Genomic DNA, 10,656 nt, shown 5'->3' with positions numbered 1-10,656 from the left:
TTGTTTTGTTTGTTTTTGCAAAAGGTATCTCCAAGAATCTGACAGTATGTTGTCTGTGTAATTAAGAGAAATCAGCCTTTAGGATGATGTTCTATTAAGGATAAGCTGATTATGTGTGGTGTTTGTTTATTTGTTTACTTGTTTGTTTTTCTTTCCTAGACAAAAAAAAACCCTGCAAAAAACAAAATATTGCAGACACTATGTGAATGTTGTTTGCAAAATACCATTTAAACAGCAGCAAGAGTGAAAAACTCTGAAGTGCTGGGCAATTTGGATGCCTTATTAAAAGGTAAAGAAAAATACTTCCATGGTTAAATTTTGAGCTAATAAGCTATAGTTAGAACAAAAGAATGGCAAAAGTGACAGAGAAACGTTACCATCAGAGGAAAAGCTTTATTGTAAAAGGGATTTACACAAGTAATCAAAAGGAAGAATAATCTTCTCAACACTTGCTAGACTTATTAGCATAGTTCTATATTTAATTCCTCAGTTGTTTTAAATGGTAACACATTTTCAAAATGGAATGGAACAGGATATTAAGATGTTAAATAGGATGTTCTGTAGTATCATAGCCTGTGAGATATACTAGTTATTTTGGAAATCACCAATGAAAACAAGTTTTCCACATGATAATCTGCAAATAGATTCAGAACTATACTTAAATGTACAGGACCAAGATGGAAATATTAAAACTCTGCTCCATTTATAAATATTATTTTTTGTTAATGAGCAGTAGCTCAGCTAAGCTGTAGACTTTTTGACTTTCTGAGTTCTTCTTAACACAGGCTACAACAGGAAAGTGCCAGTCACAAAAACTGTACAGATTATAAATCATGGATTCATCATGTCCCAGATTATTTTTCTTTTATACGCTCTTCTTTTACTGGCTGATAATCACGTTTGCTGATGTCTTTACTCCTTCCTATTGCTTATAAATTGCAAGAGGTTGTCTTTTTTCAAAAGAGATACTGCTCACAGAGCACCCCCTGCCTACCAATGCACTGCCCTGCATTTCACATCAGTTTTGAAGAGACTTGTTCTTCTCTCTCTCTCTCTCTCCTTAGATTAATGTGAGGCAGATGGAAGAATACTATGAGGATAATGAGTAATCTAACACAATAATACGCTGCAAAAAGTTCCAGTGCTTACTTAACCCTTTTATTTGTGTAGCTCTGTACAACATAGGTGTGGTGTTCCATTTTTAACAGCATCTGCATTTTCACAGACCCCGTGCTGCAAAGTTTGCCTAAGCCTCAGACGCTCCTTGACTACATCCTCTGGAGATAATAAAGTGTCTCAGCAAAGGGGAAAATATGACATTTTAAAAGTCTGAATCAGAGGGACATGGGCACGAACTACCATTAGTTTAAAACTGAGAGACTGCAGAGATTGACTGGAAACATCCTAAAGTACACCTGCTGAGAAAGAATGCTGGAAGGAGGACGATATAAAGTGCTGGAATTTCAGAACTATTTGTCCAATCGTTGCATTATAATACAGGCTTCCTCTAAATAAAAGACACAAAGAATTTAAAATCTACTAAGTCCCAACACAATGTCTCTCACCTGGGGTCTACCACCTTCTTCTCCATATACTCTTTTCCCTTTTATCTCATTTGGTTTCTGTGCACATACCTGTAATCCCGATGAATTTACAATCAGTATGAAATAATAATAGAATTACAAAAAACACAGGTGGCAGCAGCATTAGGAATACAATAGATTAGCACTAATTTGTGAGTGGGAGACTCCTTGCAAATTACTGAATCTGTAAAATTACCAAGTGAACTAATGCAATAAATAAGCCAGGATAAGGTATGTTCAAATGTATTTTGTCCATTCATTTGTCAGCTGTTTTTAGTTTTATTGATAATTCTCTTCTTCATATTATACTCATGCAATACATGCACTGTATTATACATATATTTGGTCATATGAGACCTTACTACAACTTCTGCTATTTAATCTTTGCTGAGAGCTGGGACGAGACTGAGACATTTCTCTATGAATATAAATTATTTAGCAAAGTGCAGATTAGCAGCATTCTGCAGCACCCTGATTTTTTACCATTTGTGACAATAATGATTATTGGCAAAGCACAATGAGAGGTACATGAAAGGAGAGGTGTTTGTTGTTGTTTTGTTTTGTTTTGTTTTCCTCAATGGTAACAACCTCTATACATTTTTATTACCCCAACTTGTAGTGCTGAAGATGTTCAGATTCTGGATTTACCTGCCTTTCCATCTTCTTGTGGCCATGTGTTTGTGTCATTCGATAAAGGTGCCCACCAGGTCCCAACACAGCTTCAAGAGTAATCTCTTCAGCTGTAATCATTCCCTGATTCTTGCAGATGGTAAGGAAACCACAGTCCACCTGCTGAAGGATATACCTAAAAGGTAGGAGCAAATCATTCAATACAAATTTGCATATGTTGTTTTTCATTTCCTGCCTTATGGCACAGGCAGACTTGCTACCACTAATATCAAGGAGATAATTGCTGTACACTCCCTACCTGCAATGCTCTGGCAGTGCTACCTTTAGTATCCTGAGCCAAGCAATGCAAAATTGCTGTCCTTTGAAAGTATCTTCCAATATCTCCCTCCGGCCTTCTCTTTCTTTTTTTGCCTTCTTAGTTGAAAAACTTAACTAGAACCTGGAGTGATTTTTTAAGATAGATTTCAGCTACGTATATTCATTGTAAGATTTTTCCCTATTTGGCTATCTGGCAGACCTCTTAATTGATGCAATTACTGCTGAGTTTACATTAGGCTCCAGAAGTGAATAGCTATTGCTGCATATCCAGGTGATATCTTAATCAGTTGACCTACAAAACTGTAGGAGCATGAGGGCCTCAGGCCAAAGTCAGTTGCAAATATTTTTCCTCAATAAATTAACTACCCAAATCATTACAATAAGTGTATACTTTAAAACTGAAAATCAGCTTTCAGATGTACTGCATGCTTAGTTGTGTATTTGATGAGCAGTACTAAAGCTTGCATAGATCAAAAGAATTTTTAATATAGAAATTCCACTGAAGGTTAACCTGGACTTCCCAAAACGCCTGTGAATTTTGTATGTAGTCAAATCTGTGTGTGTGTGTGTGTGTGTGTGTATCTGGTACCCTGTATCTACCTCAGATAGATATCTGGGAAGAGATTTCCTTTAACAAGATTCAGCCCAAATACTCTTTGGACACTAACCAACATTATTAGTGTCAATAGATCTGATATACATTCCAGCAGAATGGTCAAAGAGCAGAGGGTAAACCAGATGGCTCAGTCCTGATGGGCACTGTGCAGAAAGAAAACAGGACACTGCACATGTCGTTATATAACAAAATTATGACTACAAGAATGAACCTAAGAATTCGCCTTGTTAAAGGGGCATAGAAATTGAAATTCTAAGAGAAAGAGGGGTTTATAGCATGTGGTTTAACAGGTACATATCGATTTCCAGATTATTTTTTTTAACTTGGTTCAGCTGGAATAAAGGCTTGAAGTACACACTTAATTATAAGCACTGAAAGCCTCACAAGAACCTTATCGTTTTCCAAAGATCAAACATAAAACCAGAAAATTCAGAGCCCAGGTTTAAATTAAAAGAAGACAAAACATTTGAAAAATATGGAAATACTCAGTGGGAACCCAAACTATTTTAATTCTGGCCCAGTAGCAATACCCCGAAAATACGTAAACACTCTCTGAGGTGACCTTATGTGTCCATAACATCTCACCAATGAGTACAAAACTAGAATTACTTATATTTTATTGTACTGTGATCTAACAGAGTCCACCTGTCTTTATGGCCATACTCAGTCCATTGAGAGACTGAGCAGACAAAGAGCAAAGGAGTAAAGCTGGAGATTAGGCTTTACTGGAATCACTCAGGAACCGATGTCACTTTGTACCAGTGATACACAGTGGGCCAAATTTTCAAAGTAAATATGTTAAACTGAACTCTTGTTAGGTTAGATTAAGGATTCCAGGGAGGATTCAGTATGCTAGCAGAGTGGCAAGTATATTTGTGGTGCTACTCAAGTGCATTTCCATCAGTAGGCAAAAGTAAAGTTAAGAAATTGAATCTCTGTATAATCATAACTTTTGGGGCATTGAGTGGGAGCTACTTTCCATATGTGTAGGAGGCATTCACTGCCCATATAAATTTTGTATCGAGTAGCTTTCATGGATGTCTTCAAGCTGTGTATAAGCCTCCAGATGAGCAAAGTAGACTCATTGCAACTAGAGAAACTAGTGGCATGTTGGGATGGAGAGCTGAGGAGTAGCATCCTCACACTGCCAATCAAGAACAAGTAGAACTAGATATGAAATGGATCCTCTTAGTCTCAGACCTTTGGAAGACAGAGTGATGCTCAGATACTATATTATTCTTACAGAACCCATTGTTAGTTGCTCCAAGCAAGAAACCTGGGTATCACATTTTGGTAAAACACATGCTTGTTTCCCTAGTGTTAGCCTGGGAATGGAGCTCTAATAGAAGTCACTTTCCTAATTCCATTATACCATAGTATTTACTTGTCCCATAGAGTCTAAAAAGTCAGTATTGTGGAATACATCTACCCGGTAATAAATGGACAATATTGAAGAAAATCTTTTGGTGTAGAAAGAAACACAGTATGTATTCTTTTTACATAAGAAAATTTAGAGCACTCTCTAGGCTATTGCCTTAATGTACCAAATAGTAGAATTGTCATTATTACCTACAGTGGAATGTAGTTTTTAGATCTTCAGTCTGAATGGCTAATTACTTTACCTGCTGGGATTCTGCAGTATGACTGTGTTTCTTAATGCCTTCAGTTCATTTTTAATCCACATTTTCAGGTACTGTTTCATTCTGGAGGAAGACAGAGCCCCTGCTCCTTTCACGGTAACCGTGACACCCTGTGATGTTCCCATTGAATGGAGTATACTGGTACATAAGGCATCAACAAAATTCCTTGGAAAAGCAGCACGTGGTAAGAGCTAAATGGAAGGAACCTTAAATCTGTCTGATCAATGCAGGAGGGAAAGTAGCTCATTCATAAGAAGTGCCACCAACCTAGGAAATCTCATCACCAACAAAAATGGCCTGGGCAGACTTGAAGTTATAGGTCCAAATCTCCCTTCCTGTGGACTTACCTGTGGGTTTGGAAAAATATGAAATAAAACTCCACAGGTGAAATCCTGGCCCTATTGGAATAAATGATATTTTTGCCATTGACTTCAATAGAGTCCTGCAAGATAAAATTCAGGGTCTGCCACATTCTCTTCTCAGGGTAGTGTAAGGAAAGGACAAGTTTATGGCCACAGATGAGGGTGCTGGCCCTTGTTCCTGCCACCGTATTCTTTTGGAAGTGTAAGAGAAGCTGAGGTGGGGGAGTTAACAATGCAATGAGCTTTGTAAATCTGGAATCTCACCGGGATATCTGCCAGGCTGCCAAGGGAGCATGGAAAATAGAGTGGCTACTCCCCAGTTACACTAGTAACAACTAGAACCTACCCCACCCCAAAACCCAAGGACCCTAACTACACAATGTTCAAATGGAGAGTGTTCCATAAGATCACCAAGGAGGGAGGGAAGTGTACTTAACAGAGCTGTCTCACACCCTTCTTTGTGTCTCAGACCTCTTGGGCTGGTATTTCCTCTTTTCTGCTCTTCGTAACAATGTGCAGCAGAGGGAAGAATTTGGGTCAGATTCTAGTTCCCTGGGAATACGATGTCCGAAGGCAATAGGCATAGAATAATCTGGAGCTATGTTTCCCTCAAGTTAAAAGAAAACGTAATTCTCTTATAATTTCCAGAAGCATTTCATAGGTTTAAAAAAATAATTTTTTTTTAATTATTAAAAAAGCTAGATGCTGCCAGAAACAAGATGTTAATTAGCAGGGAGATGCACTTGACTAGTTAGCTCAGTGGGCATTCCTTCAAAGCCTCTGGCTTTTTTTGTTCATACAAGGTCGGGAAAGACACAAAATCAGACTAAAGGAAACTCGTTCTGCACAAAATATCAGTGTCCTAAAGTAAAGTACAGGAAGAAACACTGACAGAAAGTGGAATATTGCAATGCCATCTGGTACTATATAGGTCAATATATTTGCAATTGGGAGTTTACTTATAGTCTTTTTGAAAAAATTAATTCTCTCTTGCAGTATTAAAAGAATAGCCACTAAAGCATAAAATACTAGTAGCAAGAGGAATTTCTCTGGCCTGTGAATAATAAAACTGAGAAGTTAAGTGATGAATTGTTGTGGGGCATGAAAAGAAAAACAATTGGGTTCTGCTTTTCATGTGCAGGTGATTATGACACTCTTGAAGCCACAAAATCTCAGAAGATTCCAAATTCGGTGTCCATGATATTTAACTATAAAGGAAATTCTGTGGAGACTTATATGGGTATGTCTTCCTATTCTGCTTTCTATATGCTGGAGTTCCTATCAGTTGAACGAGACACACACATTACTGTATACTTAACAACTGACACAACATCTGGGCATCTGTATCCAGAACTCCCAATAGATCCACGCATAGATGTTATCGGTATTGACCATGCAACTGTGACTCTAGCTTGGAAACACAGCCCATCGGTCTTAAAGCACAAAGAAAACATCCAGTATTGTCTTCTAGTCAATGAAAAACACAACTACAAGAGTTTATGTGCAGCTGAGACAGCTATCAGATCATCAGGTATGAAATCACCACCAGCACTAGCTCTTTCTCTCTTTCCATATTTTCTAGACCATCAACAGGTGATGATATTGTCCAATAGTGAATTAAGTATCATCAACAGGGTTAGTAATGGGGAAGTGAGGCAGATATGCATGGGCACCAAGAATACTTATACAGTGCCCAACCTTAGACCCAGCACTCAATATTACTTTGATGTTTTTGTAGTCAACCTCCTCACTAATGCAAGTGCTGCCTACACTGGAACATTTGCAAGAACTCTTGAGGAACCTGAGCCTAAAGTTATTGAGCTGAAGGATGGGAAGGTAATTCATTTAATCCTGGATGGGAAAAAGCAGAAATTCTACAGCTTGCAGTACCAGGCTAGACACAAGAAGATCCAATTCACCTTTCAATCTTGTAGTGGCCAAGTAGGGGTTCAGATAGCAAGGAATGGCAAAGTACTGGCCTCAGAAAACATTGCAGGCTTCAGACATTTCTCACTGAAGGGAAAGCTGCTGGACACGTATTTGGTGCAGCTAAGATCCATGGACCATACTAATTCTTCTGTGAAAGTTCAAGTATCCTCTCACTTCCACAAGCCTTTCTTCCCACTTCTTCCAGAAAGCTTAAAAATCAAGTCCTTTAGTAAACTGAGGACCTGCAATTCAGTCACCATTGCCTGGCTAGGAACACAAGAGCAGAGCAAGTACTGTGTGTACAAGAAAAGGATCAAAGAGGATCAAGTTTGGATGGAGGTGAGGAGCGCAGACAGGTGCACCGGGCCTAAATCCAGACACAACTCTGAGAAAGTGCTGTGCAAATATTTCTATGATATAAATCTACGACGAGCAGTCACCACACAGACCATCAAGGGATTGGAAGCAGGGACTCTCTACCTGCTTGATGTTTATCTAACTGGACCTTCTGGGATCCCGGTCAGGTATCACAGTAAAGTTGTGAAGACCAGGAAAAAATGTTGAGGGCTTTTCAATAAATGTTTTCTGGTAGATAAATAAGGAGCAAAATGAAAAACATGCACAATAAACACCAGTGCTCTGTGCAGTTCAAAATATATTGGGGCATAACACAAAATTATTAAAGCTGCAAGATTTGTGGGGAAAGAATTTTTTCAACTGTCTAGAAAATTAGACTCACTCTGGCATCTTTTTTCCAATATAAGCTTCTCTCTCAATTGTCTCACATTGGCAGCAAAAACAAGACTAAAACAAATAAAACTTGGAAACAATGGATTCACCCCATGACATGCAAGAAATCAGTCTGGAGTGAAATGAACTAAAATGGACCTGAAATCAAATTCATGTTGTGAAATACCTTTCAAGGAGTATTGAACTGTTACTTTAAAATCCAACATTGTTTTTTCACTTTGCATACCTCAGTAACTGTCAATGAGGGACTGAGCGATACCACCAGAGTGACAGATTGGCCTTTCCCTGCCAGTTGAGAGATTTGCTTGTGAAGGCAAATGCACAATGACTGGTATTGCTGCAAAGCGTCTCTCATGCACAAAGGTGCAGGACTGATAAACGTGGTGGATCGGGTGTCCAGCTGCTGCAGCTCCACATTCTAGTCAACTGTAATTACAGGAGATTCTCAAACAACTACGTCACAAATACCTGCATATTTGCTTTGCATTCATTCCTGTGGAGAAATTATTCTTCTTTAGAGATGGACCTGACTCACAAAGTTTGGACCAGGAATTGGATCTGAATTTCCTCAAAGTTGAAGGTGTTTGAATACAGTTTGCTGGCTTTGCCCATATACAGAAAGACCTGAGTAGGGAAGTCTGAGGAGAAGGAAGATAGTTCTGATCCAAACTGTTCTACTTCAGGTCCATTGCTACTCTTGTTTGGGTTTATGTATTCTACACATACACATACATTGTATAGACAAGGTGCATCATCTTTGGAGCTTCAGAAATAAAATATTTCTTGCAGCAAGACGGGGAGGGCTGAGAACATTATCACTAATCCTTCCTCCTCCCCACAGAGAGATTCGCATGTTAAACCCCACACTGCATGTATTATTTTATTCTTACAATGGGATACACAAATTCCCACCCCATAATTTCTGACCCTGGCAAACAACAGCACTGTGCAGAACTGCATGAGGATCAGTTCCCACAAGATCACATTCCGGTTGCTCTTCCCACCGTGCCCACACACACACAATCCTACACAGGCACCTCAATGTGATAGGCTAATTCCTTCCTTCTATTCAGCCCCAGCACAGCCTATTTCAAAGAATATGTTGCTTTTTAAAAAATGTGATTTTTTCCTATTGAGTAGCATGAAGTAGTATGTCTGTAGTAAAACCTGACAAGCACAGGTGTGTTTATTATCTCTGATTCTCTGATTGTCTCTTTTAAATTTTGGAAAAGGCAAAGTATGAGGAATATTTTGAACAAAAAATCCCTCCCTCCAAAAAAAAATCTTCATAAACAATTATGCTCAGTCTCATCCACCTGCAGAAGTGGTTTTTTAACACAGATGCTTGGCAGATCTGGATTTCATATATAAAGTAACGTAAAACATTAACAGACCCAGATATTTCTGAAGAAAATTGATCTGCTTTATTTGTTTTTCTCCAAAATTACACAAAGCCAAGTGTAAGTGCGTAATTCTACTCCACATGTATTTATTGTACACGGTGCACACTAGACCTTCCTTTACATTACTGGAGCATCAAGGTTTCAACTTATTGCTATTTATTATTATTCATATTTCAACAGTGCTCAGAGGTGCCAGTCAGCACTGGGGCCTCACTGTGCTAAGTGCTGTACAAACATATAGGGCATGTCTATACTTAAGGCTAAGTCAGCGCTGCCGCGATTGATGTGGAGGTGTCTATTTAGCACGTCTGGTGAAGACCCACTAAGTCAATGGCAGAGTGCTCTCCCATCAACTTCTGTACTCCAGCTCTCCGAGAAGCGTAAGGGAAGTCAGTGGGAGAGCATCTTCCATCGACACAGTGCGGTGTAGACACCACTGTAAATCAACCTATGTTACATAGACTTGAGTTACATAACTTACATAACTGAAGGAGCATAACTTAGGTTGAATTACAGCTGTAGTGTAGACCAGCCCCTAGTATGGAACAATCGCAGCTCTGAAGAGTTAATGTAGTTTAAGACAAGACACAAGAGTAGGCAAGAGGCAATTGCCCAACAGCTTCCTTGTGGTTCCTGAATATGAATGCCAATGCCAGCCCCCCTGCCTGCTGCAAGAAGTGGGAGGGTCCGTGGCACCTCTGTGGGATCAGCTGAAGAATCATGGCCCTACACTCCTAAAGCACTGTGCAGGAAAACATCTAGGGATTCTGAGCAACACAGAACATTCGGGGCCACAGAGCTAAGGGTATGTCTACACTGCAATTAAACACCACAGCTAACCTGCGTCAGCTGACTCAACCTCACAGAGCATGGGCTGTGGGGCTGTAACACTGTGGTGCAGACAATCGGGCTCAGGCAGCAGCCCAAGCTCTGGGACCCAGCAAGTGGGGACAGTCCCAGTGCCTGGGCTCCAGCCTCAGCCTGGCAAAGCAGAGTCAGTTGGCATGGGCCAGCCATGCGTGTTTAATTGCAGACATACCGCTGAAGGCCTCTCTCTCTGTGATCTGTAGTCCCACCTGCATTCATCAAGAACTCTTCCAGTAATTGTCTAAGGATCTAGAGGCACAGCATTCTCTCTGGCAGGCCTTTATGTCTAAAATTTGCTTCTGCCAAAAAATAGCCTGAACCCAAACCTGACCATATTTAGAACATGATGCAAGACTCATCCTTTTACCCACCAATGGTACACTTTGAAATCCCTATGTTTTTCTCTGTCTCTTGAAAGTCTCAATGGTGTGTAATTTATCTGCTCATTTTATCTGGGTTATGTTAAGCATGTAAAGAACACTATGGTGCTATGGAGATGGATGCCCTATAGATGATTGCAATAACAACCTAAGGAGAGGAGAATACGATAATCTATCC

General features: G+C 39.6%; 1 pseudogene; it reads left to right on the top strand.

The window, feature by feature from the left end:
* Nucleotides 1–206: 206 nt before the first annotated feature.
* LOC120369129 lies at nucleotides 207–7,805 on the top strand (annotated as a pseudogene).
* Nucleotides 7,806–10,656: the final 2,851 nt, after the last annotated feature.

The sequence above is a fragment of the Mauremys reevesii genome, linkage group 7, assembly GCF_016161935.1.
Source record: "Mauremys reevesii isolate NIE-2019 linkage group 7, ASM1616193v1, whole genome shotgun sequence".
In the NCBI taxonomy this organism is placed as follows: Eukaryota; Metazoa; Chordata; order Testudines; family Geoemydidae; genus Mauremys; species Mauremys reevesii.
This window is presented reverse-complemented; position numbering and strand designations above follow the sequence as displayed.